This window comes from Pelodiscus sinensis, chromosome 4 (genome assembly GCF_049634645.1).
Source record: "Pelodiscus sinensis isolate JC-2024 chromosome 4, ASM4963464v1, whole genome shotgun sequence".
Taxonomy (NCBI): domain Eukaryota; kingdom Metazoa; phylum Chordata; order Testudines; family Trionychidae; genus Pelodiscus; species Pelodiscus sinensis.
In genome coordinates this window covers 98,984,713-99,008,817 of record NC_134714.1, presented here as the reverse complement: position 1 = coordinate 99,008,817, position 24,105 = coordinate 98,984,713, and the positions used below count along the sequence as shown (strand labels likewise).

At 45.7% G+C, this 24,105-nt stretch overlaps 1 protein-coding gene across 3 annotated transcripts in view; it reads right to left on the bottom strand.

Moving 5' to 3' along the window:
• KIAA1549L (KIAA1549 like) overlaps nt 1-24,105 on the bottom strand; it is a 230,017-nt gene that overhangs the window by 119,260 nt on the left and 86,652 nt on the right. The window lies entirely within an intron of this gene.

The following is a 24,105-nucleotide window of genomic DNA, read 5'->3' as shown; positions in this document are numbered from 1 at the left end:
AGTTTAAAAACAACAAATGGTCTGGTAGCACTTTATAGACTAACAAAATATATAGATGGTATCATGAGCTTTCATGGGCACAGCCCACTTCTTCAGATCCAGTCATCTGAAGAAGTGGGCTGTGCTCACGAAAGCTCATGATACAAGAATGATACAAAACATATAGATGGTAAGTGAATTAGAAATATGAAGTGTAAACCTGCTTATTAATCTAGAGTTTCTAGTGAAAGCCATTAGTGGTACTTCAAGGACTTACTGGCTTGGTGCTCAAAACAATGGTCTGTAAATGGTTTTGTTTGTCCTTGTAACCCCGGACTTTGGATGGTCTAAAAAAGATATGTGATCATGCCACCTGGTGGTGGAATACTTCTTGAATCTGAATCAGTTGGGATGGGCAGGATGAAAAAAAAAGATTCCTTCCCAGGGGAAATTCTAATTAAATAATGGGAAACAATCAATGATCATCTTCAGCTAGCTTTGATACTCTCTCCCTCACCCCAAAAATATATGCATTAAGAAACCGGAAAACAAAGAACTCTATATACACAAGAATCTGTTAGATGCAAGCCAGAGAAAAAATCAGCTCTGACTTGAACAATTTTACCTGGAATAAGCACTAGGGTGTAACAATAGCTCTTGGGGTATGTCTATATTACGTGCTTATTTTGAAACAAGCTATTTTGGAATAATAACTCACAAAATAGCTATTTCAAAATAACATGTCCACACTACAAATGCCCATCAAAATAGCACAGATTTATGTCCGGTTAGCGCATCCCTAACGATTGGAGCCTGAATCGCATTTAAGGCCCCTGGAAGCACTCCGGGCAGGGCATCAGGACAGCAGTCACTTCCTGTAGCGTTTACCTGAGGCTATCTGACGCTCGTGCTTAAAGGGACTCCCCTCTGCAGCTGTGTCTCAGTCTCCTCTCCATTGCCTATTTCCTAGAGGGACAGCAAACTCTTCTCATTGCATGCTCAGGTTGACCTTGCAGACATCACAGCACTCCAGCCAAGGAACCAGACCCGCTGCAAAACACTCACTGGCTCTTAGACCTCATGCCGCACCTCCTGATGCACCACTGACTGGACTTTTAATGGTCCAGTGAGCACTGCTGACTGGAGCTGCCAGAATTATGTTTCAAGTGGGTGCTCTGGTTGAAAACTAGATGCCTAGCAATTCTAATCAGACAGCAGTGCTCTAGTACAGGCTTAGCAGTGCTCTATACAGAAAAGAAGCCAGTCTTACATGGACAAAACATTTTCCTGACTATATTTTTCCCTTCAACATTGCTAGCCACCAAAACAGCTATAGTGGCTACGTGAAAGAGAGAGTCTGTGTTCTTTAATGGCTTACTTTGTACAAATCAGAAACTGTTGTCTGTCAAATAGAAAGAGAGAGACCTTAAAAAGCAACGATCATGTGACTTATTTCCAACACTTTGGGTCCAGTTCTGCAAACCATTCACACATGTTATTAACTTCAAGTCCCATTGACTTCAATGGAACTTTAGCATATGCTGAATAAGGATGGACTCCGACACAAGCTTAAAATTAAGCATGTGCTTAAGTGCTTTTCTGTGTCAGGGATTTAGCCAGTCTGTGATTTAAAATTGCTTTAAATCACTTCAAAATTCATCATTGCCCAATCTGTTATAGCACTAACAAACTGGACTATTGGTCCATGTACTGTATCAAAACCCAGACCCAAAGCCTTCTGTATTCTTTACATTAGTTAAGACTCGCCTACTGTTTTCTGAAGAGGAAGCCTAGGAAGTCAGGGGAAGACAGATTTTATTTTCTGAAGTCTTCGCTCTTTAGACTAGAGCATCAGAATATGTCAACATCAGTGTAACATTCTCTTTCCCCCTCTGTTTCTTCACACTTGAAGATTATCATTCTCATCAGAGCCACAGAAGAGACTGTAGACTTGAGATAGTGTCAAACTGACATGATCACAGTTTGACAAGTAGGGGAAAGTGTGGCATAACTTAGAGTAGCAAAAATGAGAATGTCATCAGCTATGAAATCATCCGCTGTTTCTCTTCCACAACTTAATCTTTGCTTTAAAGGATTTTTCTATGCCAGCTGGTAATTTTTCTTTTACGTCCTTTGATGAGCAAAATCCCCCAACATCCATACTCATTCTCTTGAATGACTGGTGGTTTGTGGAACTACTTATCAGGTGTTCTTTAGTCAGATTCAAAATGTTGTCATGCTGCTGCTGGGAAATTTATGGTTCCATCTGGCTATCATTGCATTTCTACACACATCTCCCACTCTTACATAACTTGCCATCTTCCATTTGTGAGTACGTGGAGTACTCAAAAAATGAAAGAATCCACCCAATGTGTTTATTAGCAATTGGGGGTGGGGGAAAGGATCAAATCTCATCTAGGTCTATGACATAACTACACCTCTATCTGGCTGTGGGGGAACCTGGAATACTTGTTATACTTGCAGATACAGAAGGAGCATAAATAACTGTACTTCTTGAAGGACAGTACAACCTATACATCAAAGTGGTATGAGACATTTGGAAGACTTATGTGTAAGGGGACAGAGAGAAGGCTAGGAAAACATGCAGGAAAATCTTGACCCTAATACTATTGCAAGAGGAGAGGTAAAGTAAAGAATGCAATGCTGCTGAATTCTCTAGGTCAGGGGTTCCCAACCTGGGGTATGCATACCCCCAAGCTTGTCAAGGAGGTATGGGGAGTATTTGGTAAGTAACTAGATTATCCTAATTGAAATATTCCAAAAGTAGTAGTGTTAGTGAAAAAAGTTGTGGATTCTAGAGTCTAGAATTTATTTCCTTTCATATTGAATAGGGGGTATGGGAAGGTTTACTAAAAGCCAAGGAGGTACAGGGACCGAAAAAGGTTGGGAACCCCTGCTCTAGGTGGTCCTACTCTTTCCAGAATGAGAGGCTGGAGAAAGAGTGGAGCAGGATTAAGGAATAGATCAATGCAGCACCATAACAAAGAGAAAACACTATTGGAACAAATGTTCAAAGATCAGCTAAGGAAATGGAAAAAACAGTATCTCAGAAGCCAGGGAAGAGATAGGCGTGAATACTAATTAAGAATGGAATGCATTTAGTAGCAGGGTGAGAGCAGGCAGAGTGACTATTAACATGCATTTGATGTTAAAATGCAGATAAATAACAACCAGAAAAGTATAAGTACATGGTGAGATTTGAGCAAGATCATAATGAGGCAAAGACTTTGAGTTGTAGCATCAACACACACAAACTGTGGGGTGCTGCCTACTGGTACATGAAACCCTTCACAGGCTTTCCCAGGAAGCAAGAAGACCAGAACCAAGACACATGAAGGAACAGAGATGGCCTGATGGAACATACATGCATGAGTTGCAGTGTTAGCAACTGGGCACAGCTACCAGTAAATCCACTGACTCTAAGGCCATGTCTACACTGGCCGACGTAAAGCGCTGGTAGCGAAAATGCTATTGAGTGTCTACACTGCACTTCTGTCTGCATTTGGCACCATACCATTTTTCAATGGCTTCGTGCTGCGCGCTCTGCCTCCTTGGTGTGCAAGAATGGATCCCCAGCTGTTGACGAAAATGCTAGGTCTCACTAGCACATCACGTGGCAGTTGAGTTATTCCTGAAGCTGCAAAGTGACAATGAGCACTGTCTCTGCAGCATTCATCCAACATGACATTTCTTGTGGGATTCAGGGAGGTGCTGGCCCCAGTGGAACAACATTTTTGGGCTCAGGAAACAAGCACTGAGTGGTGTGATCACATCGTCCTGCAAGCCTGGGATTGCATGTGAATGAGAGCTGCCCTGCCGGTGGAGAAGCACGTGGTGATCACACTGTGGAAGCTGGCTACTCCAGACAGCTTTCACTTCACCACCAAGCACTTCAGAGTGGGAAAGTTAGACTCGTGCCAATCAAAGTGTGCAGGGCCATCAATCACATCCTGCTCCAAAAGAGCATGACTCTGAGTAACATGTATGACATTGTGGTTGGCTTAGCCCAGATGGGCTTCCCAAACTGTGGAAGGGTGAGAGAGGGCATGCAAATTCCACACCATGCTCTGACACATTTGTGGTGACGAAGAAAGGCTTGATGTAGTACAGGGTCAGACATAAAGGCAGCCTCAAGCTGTTTAAAAGGTTCCTGACACTTCGCAGGCCACTTAACCAAAAAGAAGCAACTGCATTTGGTTATATCAGTCAGTGGAGCAGCAATCTGTCTGTAGTGCAATACAAATTGCCTGTAATATCTTGCTAAACCTAGAAATTTTGGAACTGTTTTTTTGATTTAGGGACAGGCCAATTTCAACACCCCCCCCCCCCCCCCCCCCCGGCTCTTTGTGCTATATGCACAAATATTTTGGCTCTTTGTCTGTAACGGGTTGGCAACCCCTGCTGTAGAGGGTAGATAGTCCCTTGACCGACCTGCTGTCCAAGACACAACCAGATTTATAGAACCTAGATCTGGAAGGGACCTCAAGAGGTCATCGAGTCCAGTCCCCTGCCCTCATGGCAGGACCATACATTGTCTAGATAATCCCTGATAGATGTCTATCCAACCTGCTCTTAAGTATCTCTAGAGATGAGAGATTCCACAACCACCTAGGCAACTTATTCCAGTGTTTAACGATCCTGACAGTCAGGAAGCTTTTCTTAATGTCCAACATAAACCTCCCTTGCTGCAATCCCACAGAGACAGACACCTACAAGATCTTTCTCGGGCATTCTTAAAACTTAAATACCCACCTGGGGAAGTGAAAAACAGATTGACAGAGCCAGATGCATATCCAAGAATCTGCTTCCTCAGGTCAGACCCAAGCGGAAAACAGAAGAATACCACTAGTCATCACCTACAGCCCCCAGCTTAAACCCCTCCAGCGCATCATTCACAATCTACAACCTACCCTGGAAAATGATTCCTCACTCTCACAAGCCTTGTGGTTGCAGAGATGGACAGGACTATTCCAGTGACTCTCCCTATGAGGAAGGGTGCTGGTGCTTAATCAGTTGGTCCTGTCTATGCACTGTCACCGTCTCAACACCCTGGTCCCAATCCTGGGTTTCCTGGCCGACATAGCTGATGTTGGGGTTCTTCTGATCAGGTCTGCACTGGGACTCTCCTGGAGTTCTCCATCTTCCCCTGGAGAAAGGAGAGCAGGGCCTGACGTGTTTGCGCATGTCTTCCGCCACCAGGCCCTGCAGAGACTTTCCTCCACCACTTCCAAGGGCTCCGATATGACCAGCAGCTCCTTTAACTCCAGCCAGGGGGTCTTCTGCGAGAGCTCTCTGAGCTGCCATCCTTCTACCAGGACCTCCTCTGGACTTGGAAGCTGCTTTTCGTGACCAAGTCGATAGGAGCCACCATGGGGGCAGACCTCCTCTTGGAGTCCCTGCTACACAACTCGCATCTCCGTGTGCTGGTGGCAGAGTTCCCCTCAGTGCACTAGAGACTGGTTCTTGCCAGAATTCACCAGGACCAAGACCTCCTGGACTACGATCGTGGAGACTGAGTGGATCCTCTGGTGCTTGCTAGCACATGGGGCTCTCCATTTTTTGTACTCCCCGATGCATATGTCAGGAGGTGAGGGACCCTTTGCCATCCACTGCTCAGGTTTATCACAACAGGGTCCTGTGAGAGGGTGCACCATCCCAACCCCTCACCCTGGCTCTACCGATTTCTCTATTAGTTCCACCTGCCTTCCTTGCCACCTCCCCCTCATCACACTAGCTGGCTGCATGCATTGCAGCCAGTCTCCTTTCGAATTGTGCCAAAAAGTCATCTGTCCACACTTGTGTTTCGCACTCTTCACTTCCCCATCCTCTTGTCTCACCCAGATACTAAATAGCGGGACCTCTTGCCACCAATAGTGGGGGGAGCCCTGCTGGGCCAGTTTGTATTTCACCTTGATCCCATGGCCTGCCGGGGACATCAGCTGGAGGATCCTCCATGGCACTATGCGTAGGGGTGTGTACTTGATGCATATTACACCTGCCCCTGATGCTTGCCCCTTCTGTGGAGTGAGGGAGATTCTGGTGCACATCTGCTTTGAGTTTACCAGGTTACAGTTCCTCTTTGGGCTCCTCTAGAACCACTTCTTGAGGTTCTGGCTGTGCTTCTCCCCTGACCTACTGATTTACACACACAACATCGATGGCCCCACAAAGTCAGAGGACTTCCTCGTCAACCTCCTCCTGGCTACGGCCAAGATGGCCATTTATAAAATCAAGGAGTTGAGGTTGGTTGTGGGAGGGGCCTTTTTCTGTTCCTCTATCCATTTACGTATCTGTGTGGAGTTTCTCTGAGTGGTATCGGCTGACTCCACTGGATGCTTGTGGGGAGCAGTGGGTGCTATCTGGGGCTCTCTGCTGGGTGTCCCTTTCCAGTTCCCTTGTTTTGGCCCTTTGACCTTCACACCTGCTCCTGTTTTTCTTTCTTTATTTGTCACCTGTAATTATTTGGATTCCAAGACTCAGGTGATCATCCCTGTAGGCTGGGGAAGGATCCCGCCTACCTCCCCGTCTCCAACAGGACCACTCTCCTACTGAGGGTGGTATCTGCTGTGTAGTGGCTAGCGTGTTCACTTAACATGAAAGGGGTTTGAAACCAACAAGAAACAATATCACTCTCGCACTGCTCCTAAGCTCTGCTGAGTCACATTACCCATAGCAATTTTCTACACTTCATAACTTGTCATTTATATTGATTGCTATTTCCACTTATTGTCCCATACGCTAGTTTATTATTTCTAATTGCTGCCCCCACTTCCCTACTGAACTACAAAGGACTCTTACCCAGCATTGATGTTTTTCTTCATTGTGGAATTGTGTGGGGTTTTTTTTTTTTTGTTCATCTATGAATTCTCCTCTTTAATAACTACTTATTTTCATTCACTTTATATCTGTTTAAATCTTTTTCATAAGGTCATTATTGTTCATAATTTTCTTCACTTTTGAGAAATTAGCCCTCTTTTGAAGCACTAAATATCTAGTTACTTGCTGGTCCTGTCCCGTTTGCCCAGAGTTTGTAATCAGGTCTTGATGGTTGCTTAGAAACAAGCGATCAACATCCAATCTAGTGATGAATTCATCTTTACCTGTCATAATGAAGACCAAAATGGTTATAATGGGTGTAATGCCTTCAGTGTTAAAAATTATCATCTGTAACTTATAATGCATAGAATGATGTTTTTATTAAAGGCTACAATACACTTCCAGCCTATGTCTCCCCAGTTGAACTCTGCAATAACAGCAACATTTCCAACAATACATTACAGTTCTTAAGGAATAACACAATCTGTTCTCTTGTTAGATTCACTGGCTTGCATACCCTACACCTACCACCTTGTCCTGTGCTTTGTTAGTTAGCACATCGATCCATATACATTCAAAATCTTGTCATTCTGAGTTACAAAAAAAACCCTGTAAAATAGGTGATTAGAATGTAGAGTTCTTGCTCCCCCCCATAGACACTTTTTTACCTCCTCTGATCTTCCTAAACAGGTTATAGCTAATTGTATGACTTGTGCCAGCAGGTTTCAGTAGGCCAGTCATATGCATTTTTCCTTATCGATTAAAGTTTCTATTTCTTCTTACTTGCTCTCGAGAAGGTATATAAGCAATTGAAAAATGTATTCTTTGCCACATCTGTTCCATTTGTACATGGCATCCTGCATTTCAGATTTACATCACATTTGTGTCTTTAACATCCTCCTCTTGAGTTGGTAGTTTAATGCCTGCCTTGGTACACCAGCTGGTCTGCAACTTCAAGATAGGACCAACAAGGAAAACAACAGAACACCACTAGTCATCACCAACAGCCCCCAACTTAAACCCCTCCAGCGCATCATCCGCCATCTACAGCCTATCCTGGAAAATGACCCCTCACTCTGACAGATCTTAGCAGACAGCCCCGTCCTTGCCCACAGACAGACAACCTTAAGCAAATACTTACCAGCTGTCACGCACAACACTTCAGACACACTCACCCAGGAATCTATCCGTGCAATAAACCCCACCGCCAACTCTGTCCATACATCTTTACCAGTAACACCATCTCAGGACATAAATACATAAAGCCACTATATCAGAGGCTCATACGACAGCTAACATGATCTATGCCATCAAGTGCCAGCAATGCCCCTCTGCCATGTGTATTAGCCAAACTGGACAGTCTCTACATCAAAAAAATAAATGGATACAAATCAGGTATTAGAAATTGTAACACACAGAAACCTGAAGGGAACATTTTAACCTGCCTGGGCACTTAAACATGGATTTAAAAGTAGCCATTCTTCTACAAAGGAATTTTATAAGCCAATTGCACAGAGAGTACAGAACTGACCTTCATATATGAATCTAACAGTTTCCCTAGGCCTGAACGAAGACATGAACTGGAAGGCCCATTATAAATACAGCTCCCCTTACATTTAACACCTCATTGACATCAAAAGCTAAATATGGGACACTTCCAGGCCAGTCAATTTCCTTCATTAGCACCAACACTGTTTCTTCCCCCGTTTTTCCTCCACTCTGACAAAAAGTTCATGATTCATTCATATCTATATCTATCTATATATATGAGAGAGAGAGGGTATGTCTACACTACAGCACTAATTCGAACTAACTTAGTTCGAATTAGTTAATTCGAACTAAGCTAATTCGAACTAGTGCATCTAGACTAAAAAATTAGTTCGAATTAGCATTTTGCTAATTCGAACTAGGATGTCCACACTGAGTGGACCATGAACTGAGGTTAAGGATGGCCAGAAGCAGTGCCGGCAGGGCATCAGATTAGGACTTAGAGTGTGGAGCTGCTGCCTCAGGCTAGCTGATGGCTGTGCTTAAAGGGACCCGACCCCCACCCCACACAGACAGTTCTCAGGGGTTCCCCGCTTGCAAAGCAGTCCTGTCTTGGAGTGCCCTGAGTGCCCACACTCGGCACATCACAGCACTCGGCCATCAGCCCGGCTGCACTTGCCGCAGGCTGCCATCTGGAGGAGGGGGTCAATCAAGGGGCTTCAGGAGAGCTTCCACCCCGAGAAGCCCACAGAGCCAGCCCAGTCCTCCCCATCGGGGGCTCGTACCCCATTCCTCCCTCACCTCCTTCCACTTACCCTTCCCTAGCCCCCCTTCCTGATGTACAAAATAAAGGACAATTGTGTTCAAAAATGGAATCTGTCTTTATTGAACAAAACTGGGGGAGACTAGGAAAAGGAGGTGGGAGAGGGGAAGAGAGAGGCTGGGAGAGGGGAGGGCAACTAAAATGATCAGGGGTTGGGAACAGGTCCCATATGAAGAGAGGCTAAAGAGACTGGGACTTTTCAGCTTAGAAAAGAGGAGACGGAGGGAGGACAGGATAGAGGTCTCTAAAAGCAGGAGTTGGGTGGAGAGGGTGCATCCAGAAAAGTTCTTCATTAGTTCCCATAAAGAAGGACTAGAGGACACCACAGGAAAGGAATGGGTAGCAGGCTTCAAACTAGTAACAGAAAGTTGTTCTTCACAAAGCAAAGAGTCAACCTGTGGAACTCCTTGCTGCAGGAGACTGTGAAGGCTACAACTAGAACAGAGTTTAAAGGGACGTGAGAGAAAGTCATGGAGGTTGGGTCCATGGAGTGGTATTAGCCAGGGGGTAGGAGTGGTGTCCCTGCCCAAGGTTTGTGGAAGGCTGGAGAGGGATGGCACAAGACAAATGGCTTGGTCACTGTCTTCGGTCCATCCCCTCCAGGGTCCCTAGGGTTGGCCGTGTCGGCAGACAGGCTACTGGGCTAGATGGACCTTTGGTCTGACCCAGGACGGCCATTGTAAGCTCAGGGCTCAGGGTCGGCGGTCTCAGTGGGGCTGGGAAAACCCTTGCTGCGGTGGCATGAGCAGGGGTATCCCTTCATTCACCAGTCAAGGCAAAGGGCATGGGAACCACCTGTGGCAGAATCTATTGGTGCAGCTGAGCACGGTGATAGGGAGCAGGAGTTATAATTCACACATGGCCATATTCTGTTTTGGGCAGGGGTAGAGTTGGGGAGAACATAAGAACGGCCATACTGGGTCAGAACAAAGGTCCATCTAGTCCAGTATCCTGTCTACCCACAGTGGCCAATATCAGATGCCCCAGAGGGAGGGATCACAACAGGTAATCCTCACCTTGATCCCTCTCCTGTCATCCATTTTCAGAGAAACAGAGGCTAGGAACACCATTCCTACCCATCCTGGCTAACAGCCATTGATGGTCCTAACCTACATGAATCTATCTTGCTCTTTTTTGAACCCTGTTAAAGTCTTTTTCTTCACAACATTCTCTGGAAAGGAGTTCCACAGGTTGAATATACACTGAGTGAAGAAAACCTTCCTTTTTTTGTTTTAAACCTGCTGCCTATTAATTTCATTTGGTGACCCCTAGTTCTTATATTGTGGGAACAAGTAAATCACTTTTCCTTATTCACTTTTTCCACACCAGTCATGATTGTATAGACCTCTATCATATCCCTCCTTAGTCTCCTCTTTTCTAAGCTGAAAAGTCAAAGTCTTTTTAGTCTCTCTTCATATGAGCCCCGTTCCAAACCCCTAATCATTTTTGTTGCCCTTTTCTGAACTTTTTCCAATGACAAGATATCTTTTTTCAGATGAGGCAACCACAGCTATACACAGTATTCAAGATGCGGGCGTACCATGGTTTAACATAGGGGCAATAAGATGTTTTTTGTTTTATTCTCTAACCCTTTTTTAATGATTCCTAACATTCTATTTGCTTTTTTGACTGCTGCTGCACACTGAGTGGATGTTTTCAGAGAACTATCCACAATGACTCCAAGATCTCTCTCTTGAGTAGCTGTAGTTAAATTAGTCCCCATCATACTACTGTGGGAGGGGGGAGTGAAAGTTTTAGTAATGGTCACCCATTTCCACAGAGTGCGTTCACTCTAAAAGACATTTCACTGTTTCGGGTGAGCATAGAGGAAAAGAAGGTCTTCTATTCAATCCATTCAGGACCATTCACAGCTTTGTCTTTGTGATGGCCTTCCTCCCAGCAATGGCAAAAAGTGAGGGAATGTCAGTATTCAATGGTCAAATATCACATTTGCTCTGTCAGCTAATCTCAGGAAAAGGGTGGCACAGCAGCTGCATGAAGCTTTCAAGGAGGTCTGTGAAGCAGATTACCAAGACATAAGACACTGCATGAACAGTCTTTCCGCCATCTGACTGATCCTCAGCATGGCTCCAAGCTGGGGATCTCCTGTTGCATAAAGCAGTCATGGCCAGGCAAAGAGCTTGGCTGAGAATCATAGAATCATAGAACTAGAAGAGACCTTAGAAGGTCATCAAGTCCAGCCCCCTGCTCTAGACAGGACCAATCCCAACTAAATCAACCCAGCCAGGGCTTTGTCAAGCCGAGACTTAAACACCTCTAAGGATGGAGACTCCACTACTTCCCTAGGTAACCCATTCCAGTGATTTACTACCCTCCTAGTGAAATAGTTTTTCCTAATATACAACCTGGACCTCTCCCACCACAACTTGAGACCATTGGTCCTTGTTCTGCCATCTGTCACTACTGAGAACAGCCTCTCTCCATCCTCTTTGGAACCTCCCTTCAGGAAGTTGAAGGCTGCTATCAAATCCCCCCTCACTCTTCGCTTCTACAGACTAAACAGACCCAACTCCCTCAGCCTCTCCTCATAAGTCATATGCTCCAGCCCCCTAATCATTTTGGTTGCCCTCCGCTGGACCCTCTCCAATGCGTCCACATCCTTTTTGTAGTGGGGGGCCCAGAACTGGACACAATACTCCATATGTGGCCTCACCAAAGTCGAATAAAGGGGAATAATGACATCTCTGGATCTGCTGGCAATGCTCCTCTTAATGCAACCTAATATGCCATTAGTCTTTTTGACTACAAGGGCACACTGTTGACTCATATCCAGCTTCTCATCCACTGTAACCCCCAGGTCCTTTTCTGCAGAACTACTACTTAACTGGTTGGTCCCCAGCTTGTAACTATGCTTGCGATTCTTCCATCCCAAGTGCAGGACTCTTCACTTGTCCTTGTTGAACCTCATCAGATTTCTTGTGGCCCAATCCTCCAGTTTGTCTACGTTACTCTGGACCCTATCTCTGCCCTCAAGTGTATCTACCTCTCCCCCTAGCTTAGTGTCATCTGCAAACTTGCTGAGGGTGTAATCCATCCCCTCATCCAGGTCATTAATAAACATATTGAACAAAACTGGTCCTAGAACTGAACGTTGGGGCACTCCACTAGAAACCAACCGCCATCCTGACATTGAGCCGTTGATCACTACCTGCTGGGCCTGGCCTTCTAGCCATCTTATTATCCATCTTATTGTCCATTTATCTAATCCACATTCCCTTAACTTGCTGGCAAGAATATTGTGGGAGACCGTATCAAAAGCCTTGCTAAAGTCAAGGTATATCACATCCACTGACTTCCCCATGTCCACAGAGCCAGTTACCTCATCATAGAAGCTAATCAGATTGGTCAGGCACGACTTCCCTTTGTGAATCCATGCTAATTATTCCTAATCACTTTCCTCTCTTCCAAGTGCCTCAAAATGGATTCCTTAAGGATCCCTTCTGTGATTTTTCCAGGAACCAAGGTAAGACCTATAGTTCCCTGGATCATCCTTCTTCCCTTTTTTGAAGATGGGCACTACATTTGCCTTTTTCCAATCATTTGGGATTTCTCCCGATCGCCACGACTTTTCAAAGATAATGGCCAAAGGCTCCTCAATGACATTTGCCAAATCCTCAGTATCCTCGGATGCATTAAGTCCGGACCCATGGATTTGTGTACGTTTAGCTTTTCTAAATAGTTCTTAACCTGTTCTTTACTCACCACGGGCTTTCCATCTTCAGCACATCTTGCGTCACTTAGCGCAGAAGTCCAGGAGCCGACCTTGTCCATGAATACAGAGGCAAAGAAAGCATTGAGTACTTTAGCTTTCCCCACATCATCTGTCACTAGGTTACCTCCTTCATCCATTGCATCAGCGAGCAAACAGAAAGAGGATTGTCACATTTCAAAAAGAATACAAGGGCAGTCTTGGTCACCTAGCTGTTCGCCTTAGCAGAGCAGTACGGTTCCAACAGATGACTAGAGAGGCCAGAACAGACATTGTGTGAAAGGTGCCAGAGGCCAGCCAGGACACAGTACTGGCACCCAGCACAGTATCCAAAGCACAGCAAGCTTTACACTTCTCGTAGAGGTGGCTTACCTAGAGCACACTAACTACAAAGTGCCTTGTGGATGCCGCAAAAGTGACAACGCTGGTGGTTGATTTACTGTGCAGTAACTTGCCAGTGTAGACTTGCCAAAAATTCCTTCCACATTTACAACTTGTGTATGAGATTAACAGCTTCTCAAAATGCTGATTATCATAGTTAATTACCCAGGAGAGAATGTGACCTTTACAATCTACCAACAACTCTCACACTTGGCAAAAGCAGCTGAAGAGCAAATTGAACTGAATATAGAATTAAAAGTCTGTCCTCAGAACTCTGCACTCGTTGAAATTACACACCAAGCCACCGTTTGTACATTTCATTAGTCATTTATCTTACTGAAGATGACCTTTTGTTCCATCATATTTCAGGCTATTGACTTACTGCCTTCTCCTTAGGGCTAAAACCCACTTAGCAGCACACTCATTAAAATAACCATTATTGATTAATTATTTCTTATTACAGAAACAAGAAATACTTCAAAATGCGCCAACACAGGAACAAAAGAAGCCACACCACTCCAGAGAATGGAATGAGTTGTCACTTTTACAAACAAATGAATGCTCAATCAAGAGCTCTCCTATTACTTGTACAGAGAAGTAAGAGTGCATACGGAGCACTTACGTCCCACCGATACCATGAGGGGCCACTCTTTCTTCTGCATGGGTGGGTTGGCAGGGATGGGAAGTGTGTGAAGCTTTGTCTCTGCCCCCGACTCCCCAGGGCACCAGCTTATATACCACAACTGATGTCCACCTGTTGTGTCACCAAAAAGGATGTTGAGATTCTATCTCTTTAGAAGAGTGGGTCTCAAACTTTTTGGCCCATGGCCCATCCTGCTCAATGCAAACCTGTCCTCTGAACACCAGTTGCTAATGGAAACTTGCCATTAATTACATAATTACACCTGAGCCATTTAGCTAGTGCAGCAGCTAGGGAGAACGATTTTATTTAACAAGTAAGACAGAAAATATTAAACAAAATTATTAAACAGATTAAGCACTTTAAATTTCTCATGTTTACCAAACTTTATTTTATTCAAAGTAAAATATTAATTTATGTCCAATGCAAAAGGTTTCAACATTGTCTTTATTTATGGCAGGAGTGGGGAATCTTTCTGGGGGGTTGGGGGTCACTGACTATCAGAAAATCAATCAGGAACCACACAAGTGAGAAGTAAAAAAAATCCTCCAAAAACCCACAATCCTCACTAATATGGCCCCCTACTGAGTCACTCCCCTGGTGCTTCAGCCCCACAGCATGGGGTTGGGGGAGGGAGAGGGACAGGGACAGGGAGGACTGAGACTCCGGGCTTCCCATAGGCCAGATTAACTCTTCTGGGGTTAGTGGATTTTGTGGACACCCTCTAGGCACTGGAGTGGGGCTAAAAATAAGGGATTCAATGTGAGAGACAGGGCTTCAAGTGCATGGGACAGGGATGGGGCTGCAGGATTTGGGCAAAAGGTGGGGTGTAGGAGAGGGTGAGGATGCGAGGTCTGGATAGGAGGTAGGGTACAGGAGCAGGGTAGGACTAGGGTGTCTGGCTGGAGGGAGGGGGCAGGAGCAAAGGCAGGTGCAGTAGCAGGCCAAGGGGAGTGTGTGAGTGTGGATGGGGATATGGGCATGGTGGGAAGGGGCATTTATCTCCCTTTGCATCCTCTGCGGTTCCCCGGCATCATCTCCCAGACATAGCCCCCTTTGCTCCTATTGACTGGATTCTAGCCAATGAAAGCAGTGGGGAAAGCCTCCAGGCAGTGCATCCATCTATTGCTGCTTCCTCAGCCAGGGAAGTGGGGGCAGCAGCTTCTGGCTCCATTTCTGACCCACAAGCCGGATCCAGCAGGGAGGCACCTGCCTTACCTTTCCTCAGTGGAAAGCTGGTGCTGGTGCTCCAACCTCGTGGGAGGCTGAGCTCGAACTGCAGCCCACCTGCAAGGCGGTCATGAACCAAAATTTGAGAACCACTGGAAAAAGGGGAAGTCCCAGGAATACAGTCTACTTCCTGCCCTGCTCCTCAGGCAGCGAATCTATCGATATATTGTTCAAGAAGGCAGGGGTGTAATCAGGAAGGCAAAAGCGCAATTGGAATTGCAGCTAGCAAGGGATGTGAAGGGTAACAAGAAAGGTTTTTACAGGCTTGTTGGCAATAAGAGGACGGTCAGGGAGGGTATGGGATCCTTATGAAGAAATGGGCTGTGCCCACGAAAGCTCATGATCCCATCTACATGTTTTGTTAGTCTACAAAGTGCTATCAGACCATTTGTTGTTTTTTAAATTGATCCTGTACAGACTAACTCAGCTACCCCCTGCAACTGCTGAATGAGGGAGGTAACCTAGTAACAGATGATAACGGAAAAACTGAAGTACTCAATGGTTTTTTTGCTTCTGTCTTCAGCTCCCAGACTACTGCACTATGCAACACAGAATGGGAAGGAGGAGGACAGCCCTTGGTGGAGAAAGAGCAGGTTAAGAACTATTTAGAAAAGCTAGACATACACAAATCCATGGGGCCAGATTTTACGCATCCAAGAGTGCTGAGCAAGTTGGCAGATATCATTGCAGAGCCTTTGGCCATTATCTTTGAAAACTCATGGAGATCAGGAGAGGTCCCAAAAAGGCAAATGTAGTGCCCATCTTTCAAAAAGGGAAGAAGGACAATCTAGGGAACTACAGACCAGTCCGGCTCACCTCAGTCCCCGGAAAAATCATGGAGGGAATCCGCAAGGAATCCATTTTGAAGCACTTGGAAGAGAGGAAAGTAATCAGGAATAGTATCAGAGGGGTAGCCGTGTTAGTCTGAATCTGCAAAAGCGACGAGGAGTCCTGTGGCACCTTATAGACTAACTGAAGTGTAGGAGCATAAGCTTTCGTAGGCAAAGACCCACTTCGACATGCATCTGACGAAGTGGGTCTTTGCCCACGAAAGCTTATGCTCCTACACTTCAGTTAGTCTATAAGGTGCCACAGGACTCCTCGTCTCTAATCAGGAATAGTCATCATGGATTCACCAAGGGCAAGTCATGCCTGACCAACCTGATTGCCCTCTATGATGAGGTAACTGGCTCTGTGGACATGGGGAAGTCAGTGGATGTGATGTACCTTGACTTTAGCAAAGCTTTTGATACGCCCTCCCACATAATTTTTGCCAGCAAGTTAAGGAAGTATGGATTGGATAAATGGACTGTAATTTGGATAGAAAGCTGGCTAGATTATCAGGCTCAATAGGCAGTGATTAATGCCTTGGTGTCTGGCTGGCTTCAAGTGGAGTGCCACAAGGATCAGTTCTAGGGCTGGTTTTGGTCAGCATCTTTATTAATTTTTGTATATATATGGAGATATACCTACCTCTCAAAGAACTGGAAGGGCCCTTGAGAAGTCACAGAGTCCAGTCCCCGGCCCTGATGGCAAGAACAAGTACCACCCTGACAGATTTGCCCCAGATCCCTAAATAACCCCTCTTAAGAATTGAACTCACAACCCTTAGTTTAAGGGACCAATGCACAAACCACTGAGCTATCCCTCACCCAAGTTCTGGAGGGTAGCCAAGTTAGTCTGTACAGGATAAACTTAAAAAACAACAACTAGTCTGGTAGCACTTTAAAAACTAACAAAACATAAAGGCTGCGTCTAGACTGGCAAGTTTTTCCGCAAAAGCAATTGCTTTTGCGGAAAAACTTGCTAGCTGTCTACACTGGCCGCTTGAATTTGCGCAAGAACACTGACGATCTAATGTAAGATTGTCAGTGTTCTTGCGCAAATACTATGCTGCTCCAATTGGGAAAAAGCCCTCTTAAGCAAATGTATTTGTGCAAGTGGGCCAGTGTAGACAGCTAAAAACTGTTTTGCGCAAAAAAGCCCTGATGGCGAAAATGGCGATTGGGGCTTTCTTGCGCAAAACCGCGTCTAGATTGGCACGGACGCTTTTCTGCAAAAAGTGCTTTTGCGCAAAAGCGTCCATGCCAATCTAGACGCTCTTTTCCACAAATGCTTTTAATGGAAAACTTTTCTGTTAAAAGCATTTGCAGAAAATCATGCCAATCTAGATGCAGCCAAAGACTAACAAAACATGTTTGGTTAGTCTTTAAAGTGCTACTAGATTATATGTTGTTTTTTAAGTTTATCTTAATGACCTGGATGAGGGGATGGATTGCACCCTCAGCAAATTTGTGGATGACACTAAGCTAGGGAGAGAGGTAGATGTGCTAGCAGGTAGGGACAGGGTCCAGAGTGATCTAGACAAATTGGAGGATTGGGCCAAAAGAAATCTGATGAGGTTCAACAAGGACAGGTGTAGAATCCCAAGCACTGTTACAGGCTAGGGACTCACTGGCTAAGCAGCAGTTTGGCAGAAGAGGACCCAGTGGATGAGAAGCTGGTTATGAGTCAACAGTGTGCCCTTGTAGCCAAGAAGGCTAATAGCATATTAGGTTGCATTAGGTGGAGCATTCCCAGCAGATCTGGAGAAGTGATTACTCCCTTTTATTCAGCATTGGTGAGGCCACATCTGGAGTATTGCGTCCAATTCTGGGGCCCCCATAACAGAAAGGATGTGGACACAATGGAGAGGGTCCAACGGAGGGCAACCAAAATGATTAGGGGGCTGGATCGCAAGACTGAGGAGGGGAGGTTCCAAAGAGGCTGGAGAGGGGCTGTTCTCAGTGGTGACAGATGACAGAACAAGGAGCAATGGCCTCAAATTGCAGTGGGGGGAGGTCTAGGTTAGTATTTCCTAATAGCTATTTCCCTAGGAGGGTGGTGAAGCACTGGAATTGGTTCCCTAGGAAGGTGGTAGAATCTCCATCCCTAGAGGTTTTTAAGTCCCAGCTGGACAAGCCCTGGCTGGGATGATTTAATTGGGGTTGGTCCTGCTTTTGGGCAGGGGCTTGGACTCAGTGACCTCCTGAGGTCTCTTCCAGCCCTATTATTCTATGATTCTATATTTGATACTTTCAAAAGTGTCTCAAATGATTTTGACTTGGATTGGATACTGTGATCAAAATTGTGAATTTCATTCCCAGCAGTGCTCTGAAGCATTGCCAATTTGTGGAATTTTTGAAAGAAGTCGAATCTAAGCATTCTGAAATCATCTGTTTTGCCAATGTGTGATGGCTCAGTCCCTTGAAAGGCGCTTGAGAGGTTCCTTGCACTGCTCACTCCAATTAGAGACTTTCTTGTCAAGAAAGGAAAGCTAGACAGTTTTTCTGCTATTGAAGATAAGCAGTGGCAATTGGATGCACAGTTCCTGACTGCTATCTCCAGTCATTTGAATGAACTCAATTTGAGTCTTCAGGGAAAGGGAAAGCTGATTGGTGATATAGTCCAGCAAATTCGGGAGCTCACTTTTAAGCTACAACTATTCAACATTCAAATGAAGACAGAAGAATTTAACCACATCCCACATTTTTAAAAAACTGCTGGAGATAGTGAATGTGTGTGTGATGACCTTGACTATCAGCATTACATGAGATGGCTTTAAAACCTGGGAATGAAATTCAGTCAGCGTTTTGCAGATTTTGAAAGCTTCATGTTGGCATTTTGATTAATGAAAAACCCATTTTAGTTCAATATTGCTAATTCTCAAGACCTTGTCAATTTCTTTAGCTTTCACAAATGTTTGTTTGAAGAAAATATGCTCACACTTCAAAGCCAGCTCAATCAGTCAAAAATGAAACAGTTTTGACAATGTGTGATCCACTTTTGCAATAGAATCAGTTTTTTATTTTGAAAACTGCAGTTGCCAAACGTTTTTCTGTGTTTGGTTCAACATGGCTCTGTGAAGCATCATTTTCAGTCATGACATACATCAAGTTGAAGTATCGGTCACAGTTACTGGGTGAAAATATGGAGGCCAATTTGAAGTGTGCTGTCAGTGAAAAGTTTTTGCCTGATTTCAGAGGTTTAACAGTGAAACAAAATTGTCCCATTAATCAAATTTCTGTGAAATGTGATGATTTTTGTTGATTAAAACCAATATTGAAGTGTTCTGTTGACATTAAAAGACAACAATTGGTATGCTCAGAGAGTCTCTCAGAATTATTTACATGTTCAGAATAATATGGCTAACTCTCTATAGCAGTAGCTACTATTGGGCTACTGCTTCAGCACTGGTTGGACACCACAGACTAAAGGTACATCTAGACTACATGCCTCTGTCGCCGCTTCATTTAAATTTACATGGCTGCTGCGCTGAGCCGATCAGCTGTTTGTCGGCTCAGCGCGGTAGTCTGGACGCGCGGGTGTCGACATCAAATCATAGAATCATAGAATAATAGGACTGGAAGGGACCTCGAGAGGTCATCGAGTCCAGCCCCCCGCCCTCAAGGCAGGATCAAGCTCCATCTACACCATGCCTCCTGGGATGAGGTTTACCTGGGTGGTCGACAAATGCCTTTGATGTCGACACCCGCGCGTCCAGACTATCGCGCTGAGCTGACAAACAGCTGATCGGCTCAGCGCGGCAGCCATGTAAATTTAAATGAAGTGGCGATTATTTAAATCACCGTTTCATTTTCCTATGCCTGGTAACCTAATCTACATGCCTCTGGCAACAGAGGCATGTAGTCTAGACGTACCCCTAGACTGAGCTACTATAAGTTGGGTGCATAACTGGTTGGATAACCATTACAAGACAATAGTTATCAATTGTTCACAATAGGGAAGTGAATGGGTAACTAGTTAACCAGTTACCCAGTAATCTGGTACCCAGAAGCAGCCCCTTGCCTGCAGCCAGCTTTGAGCAGAAAGCTGTTCCAGCCTGCCAGGTTCTTGTGTGGGGTGTAGGCTCCTGACCCCGCATGAGGTCAGCAGAGCACCCCCTGCCTGACCCGCTCCACAGTGGAGCATCCGAGCCCAGCTACAGTACATTGCCAGAAACGCAGGATCCCTTTCAGCTGTTTCTATTTAAAGGGCTCTCCTGTTGCCTAGCAGCAGGGCCAGCTCTAGGCACCATCAAAAGAAGCATGTGCTTGGGTCGGCATATTTTCCGGGGTGGCATTCCGGCCCGCAAGAGGAGCAGGTGGGGAGCCCCGCGGAGGCCGCCCTGAGCTGGGAGACCCACGCCCGGCTACTTGGCGCCTGCGCCTGGCCCTGGGATGCTGGGAGTTCTGCGCAGCCAGCCCTGAGGCACGTCCCCTGCTGTGGCGCTTCCTGGAGGGCAGCTGCTGCTGGTCACGCTGAGCCCAGAGGCCTCTTCTTCACCTTTGAGTGAGTGCAGCCCCCTCCCGCCCATGTGCCCCCTGGGCTGGCCATCCCTCCTCCCGTGAACCCCCCCGCAACTTCCCCTCTCTCGCCTCCCGCCCATGGACCCCTCCACCTGCGTACCCTCCCCCAGCCGGCCACCCCCCTGCCTGTGTTCTCTTCCCCACAGCTCCCCTGACTATGAACCCCCCTTGCCCGGCTGTCTGTCTCCCCTGCCTGTGTGCCCCTGCTCACTGTCCTGAGACCTCCCCCCTGCTACCTCCCCCTTCTCTTCTCCTGCCCCAGCTCAGCCTCTGCCCAGCAACCCCGCACCCCACCTCCTGGCCCACTGCAACCCTGCTGGGACCCCATCTCCTCTTCTCCCCTCCTGTCCCCCCCCCCCCCCCGCCTTCCTGCCACCCACCTGGATCCCCATCCCCTGTCTGGCTCTCTAAACAATCCCCCCTCCCCCTACTCTCAGGGCCCTGAACCTTTCCCCCGACCACACCCGCCCAGGAACCCAGCCCCCTTGTGCTGTGTCCTGACAACCTCACCCCTGCCTGGGACCCAGGTGATTCTCCCTTTCCCTTTGTCTGAGGAAAGGGAACTCTGGTGTTCCCAGCGCCCGTGTCCCCAAGTCCCTTCCTGTCTGGGGCAGGAGAGCTTTATTAACATTGGAATTGTGATCACATGTAAATAGGCTTTGTTTTAAATAATATACCTTTAAAATTAAATTTAAAATTGTTATGTCCTAAATTTATCATAACCTATTTAAATAACTTATGAATTATTTTTAAAAATTAAATAGAACATGTGTCCTGTCAGTTCACTAGTGTAAGTTGCTGTGTAAGCACCCAGAACCAGTGTTTACATCAGCAATAGCTTCTTCTGCAAGTGAAGAGAGAATGTTTTTATCACTTTGGTTTATTCAGCTAGTTCAATTCAATGATTAGTTCATTCACCGTTGCAAAACCAAGAGTTGACGAAGCAGAAAAACTTGTTTTCCTCTTCTCTCAGTAAAAAACTGGTTATGAGAGCATTCAAACATCTTGAAGAACACGATGACTAGAATCGATCTGTTAAATTCACTATGGATATTTCCTTCGTTTAATAAATGAATTTTAGATGCAAAATGTGTTTGGATACTTTTTTTGTTATGCATCCTTCACATTTAAGGTAGTTTTATTTCATACAAAAATTAAATGCTGGTTTTGCTTATTTTAAATTGAATTTCCGTCCAGACAGAAGTAGATGCAAATCATATGTTTTAAAAAAAGTAGCTACCACTTAGCAAATAATAAATGGGGTAAAACCTGTCTCTTAAGTGTTCCTATCATACACCATTTTGTAATAAAATAAAAATATAAAAATTAAGACTCTGATTACATGTAAGTTACACTATTATTTAGGCATTTATTTAGTTGGTAGCTGTACTGAGTATATTCTCCTGGTTAGTAAATAGAAGCACCAAATTTGGCATAAAGGTTATATTTAGTTGTAAATCAACATGTTTTAAAGGTTGCTAATCAATAAGACTCAACCATCCTGAAGTATTGTGTCCAGTTCTGGGGCCTCCACTACAAAAAGGATGTGAACGCATCGGAGAGGGTCCAGCGGAGGGCAACCAAAATGATTAGGGGGCTGGAGCATATGACTTATTAGGATAGGCTGAGGGACTTGGGTCTGTTTAGTCTGCAGAAGCGAAGAGTGAGGGGGGATTTGATAGCAGCCTTCAACTTCCTGAAGGGAGGTTCCAAAGAGGATAGAGAGAGGCTGTTCTCAGTAGTGACAGATGACAGAACAAGGAGCAATGGTCTCAAGTTGTGGTGGGAGAGGTCCAGGTTAGATATTAGGAAAAACTATTTCACTAGGAGGGTGGTGACGCACTGGAATGGGTTACCTAGGGAAGTAGTGGAGTCTCCATCCCTAGAGGTGTTTAAGTCTCGACTTGACAAAGCCCTGGCTGGGTTGATTTAGTTGGAATTGGTCCTGCCTAGAGCAGGGGGCTGGACTTGATGACCTTCTGAGGTCTCTTCCAGTTCTATGATTCTATGATCCTTTAGGAAAACATTTTAAAAGTATAATTTAAATGATTAATTGCTCATATAAACCAAGGTTTTCTGCTTGCCGGATTAAATCATGATTAAAATTAGAGATTTAAATCGAAGCTATTTAAATCAATCCACCCTGCTTCAGAGGCTATTTGGTCCATCCCTGAAGGAAAAAGCATAGGGCCGTGCTCATGGAATAGGTCCTAGACTAGTGGGGTTTTGTTGTCTGGTGCCTGTCTTGTTCTGGACAGTTGAGCTGGGGAGTTGAAAAAAAGTTCTCTTAAGCCCTTTGAACTGTCTCATTGTATAGTGAGACTGATTCTTGTCCAGGGATCCCAAGAGTTGGACAGCTTATGTGTTGGGGTTGGAGTCTGAGTGATAAGGCTTCTAACAGTAAAATCCCTTTGCAGAGTGAGGAGTGGGACCGGGACTCTAGCACGAGGTGATGTGAACAGCTGCATGGTTTTGCACATCATAGGTGCAAAGACACTAGTTGGCTGAAGGAGATAATTTGATTAGTTTAATGAAAACCTTTTCAGTTGATAAATGAGCTGCTTTCTTCTTGCTCAATCTTTTTTTTTAAATAAATGAATACATAGGCAACACCAGCCTGTTGTAAACACTTTAAACATAATTCCCTACTGCCTTGTACCATGTGATATCAGTTACACCTGTATGAAGTGAATGTATCATTATACAACCTTGGTTCTCATTTACATTCAGGCCACTTTACACCGGGACTCTAGCACGAAGCGGACAGGGGACTGCAGACAGGGGAGTTGAAGAGGGAGAGCAAAGCGACCCCACCGCCGAAGAGGCTACCCGGTGAGAGTACAAGCTGTGGTGTGAGTGTGTGTGTGTGCCTGATTGTTTGAATTTTACAGTTTGAAGTGTGAATTGAGTCTGATTCCAGGTGAGTGCTAGCAGTTTCAGTTTCAGCTTCTGTGGCAGTTGGGACTGAGAGCCTGCCATTGTTCCCTTGATTGCCTCTGATTAGCCTCAGGCTCAGCCTTCCCCTGTGTGACTCAGAAGGGGGCAGGCCTGACCTAGGCAAGCAGGCTTTAAAAAGCCAGAGCAGTGTGACCAGGGGAGCGAAGCGGACAGGGGACTGCAGACAGGGGAGTTGAAGAGGGAGTTGGGCAGAGGGAGTGACTGATGGTGATGAAGACCCGTAGCGCTTGTGCCAGTACTTCTCCTGTCTCCTCCACCTGTGCCTGTAACCAGACAGAGAACCTGAGCATGGATGCCTCTACCCAGGTCCTGGTGTGGTCTTGCTGTATTTGTGGCTTGCAATTCCCACTGAGTGATCTCCAGGCTGGGGGAGACAACCATTGTGAAAGGTGCCTGCTGGTGGAATCTCTCAGGCAGCAGGTGGGAGAGCTACAGGAGGAGGTGGCCAGGCTGAGGAGCATTCGAAGCCATGAGGAATTCCTGGACAGTATTCCTGTGGAGTCCACGGAGGTCACTGTCCTAGGATGTGGGACTGTTGACCAGCCACTTATGGAGGAGGCAGTGGTGCAGGGTGAGAACTGGCAGCTGGTTACTTCCGGCAGCAGGCAGTGTTCCACCCCTGCTCCTAACCCTCCCACTGTGTTGTTACATAACCGTTACACTTTACTTTCAGCAGGAGACAAGGAGTCAC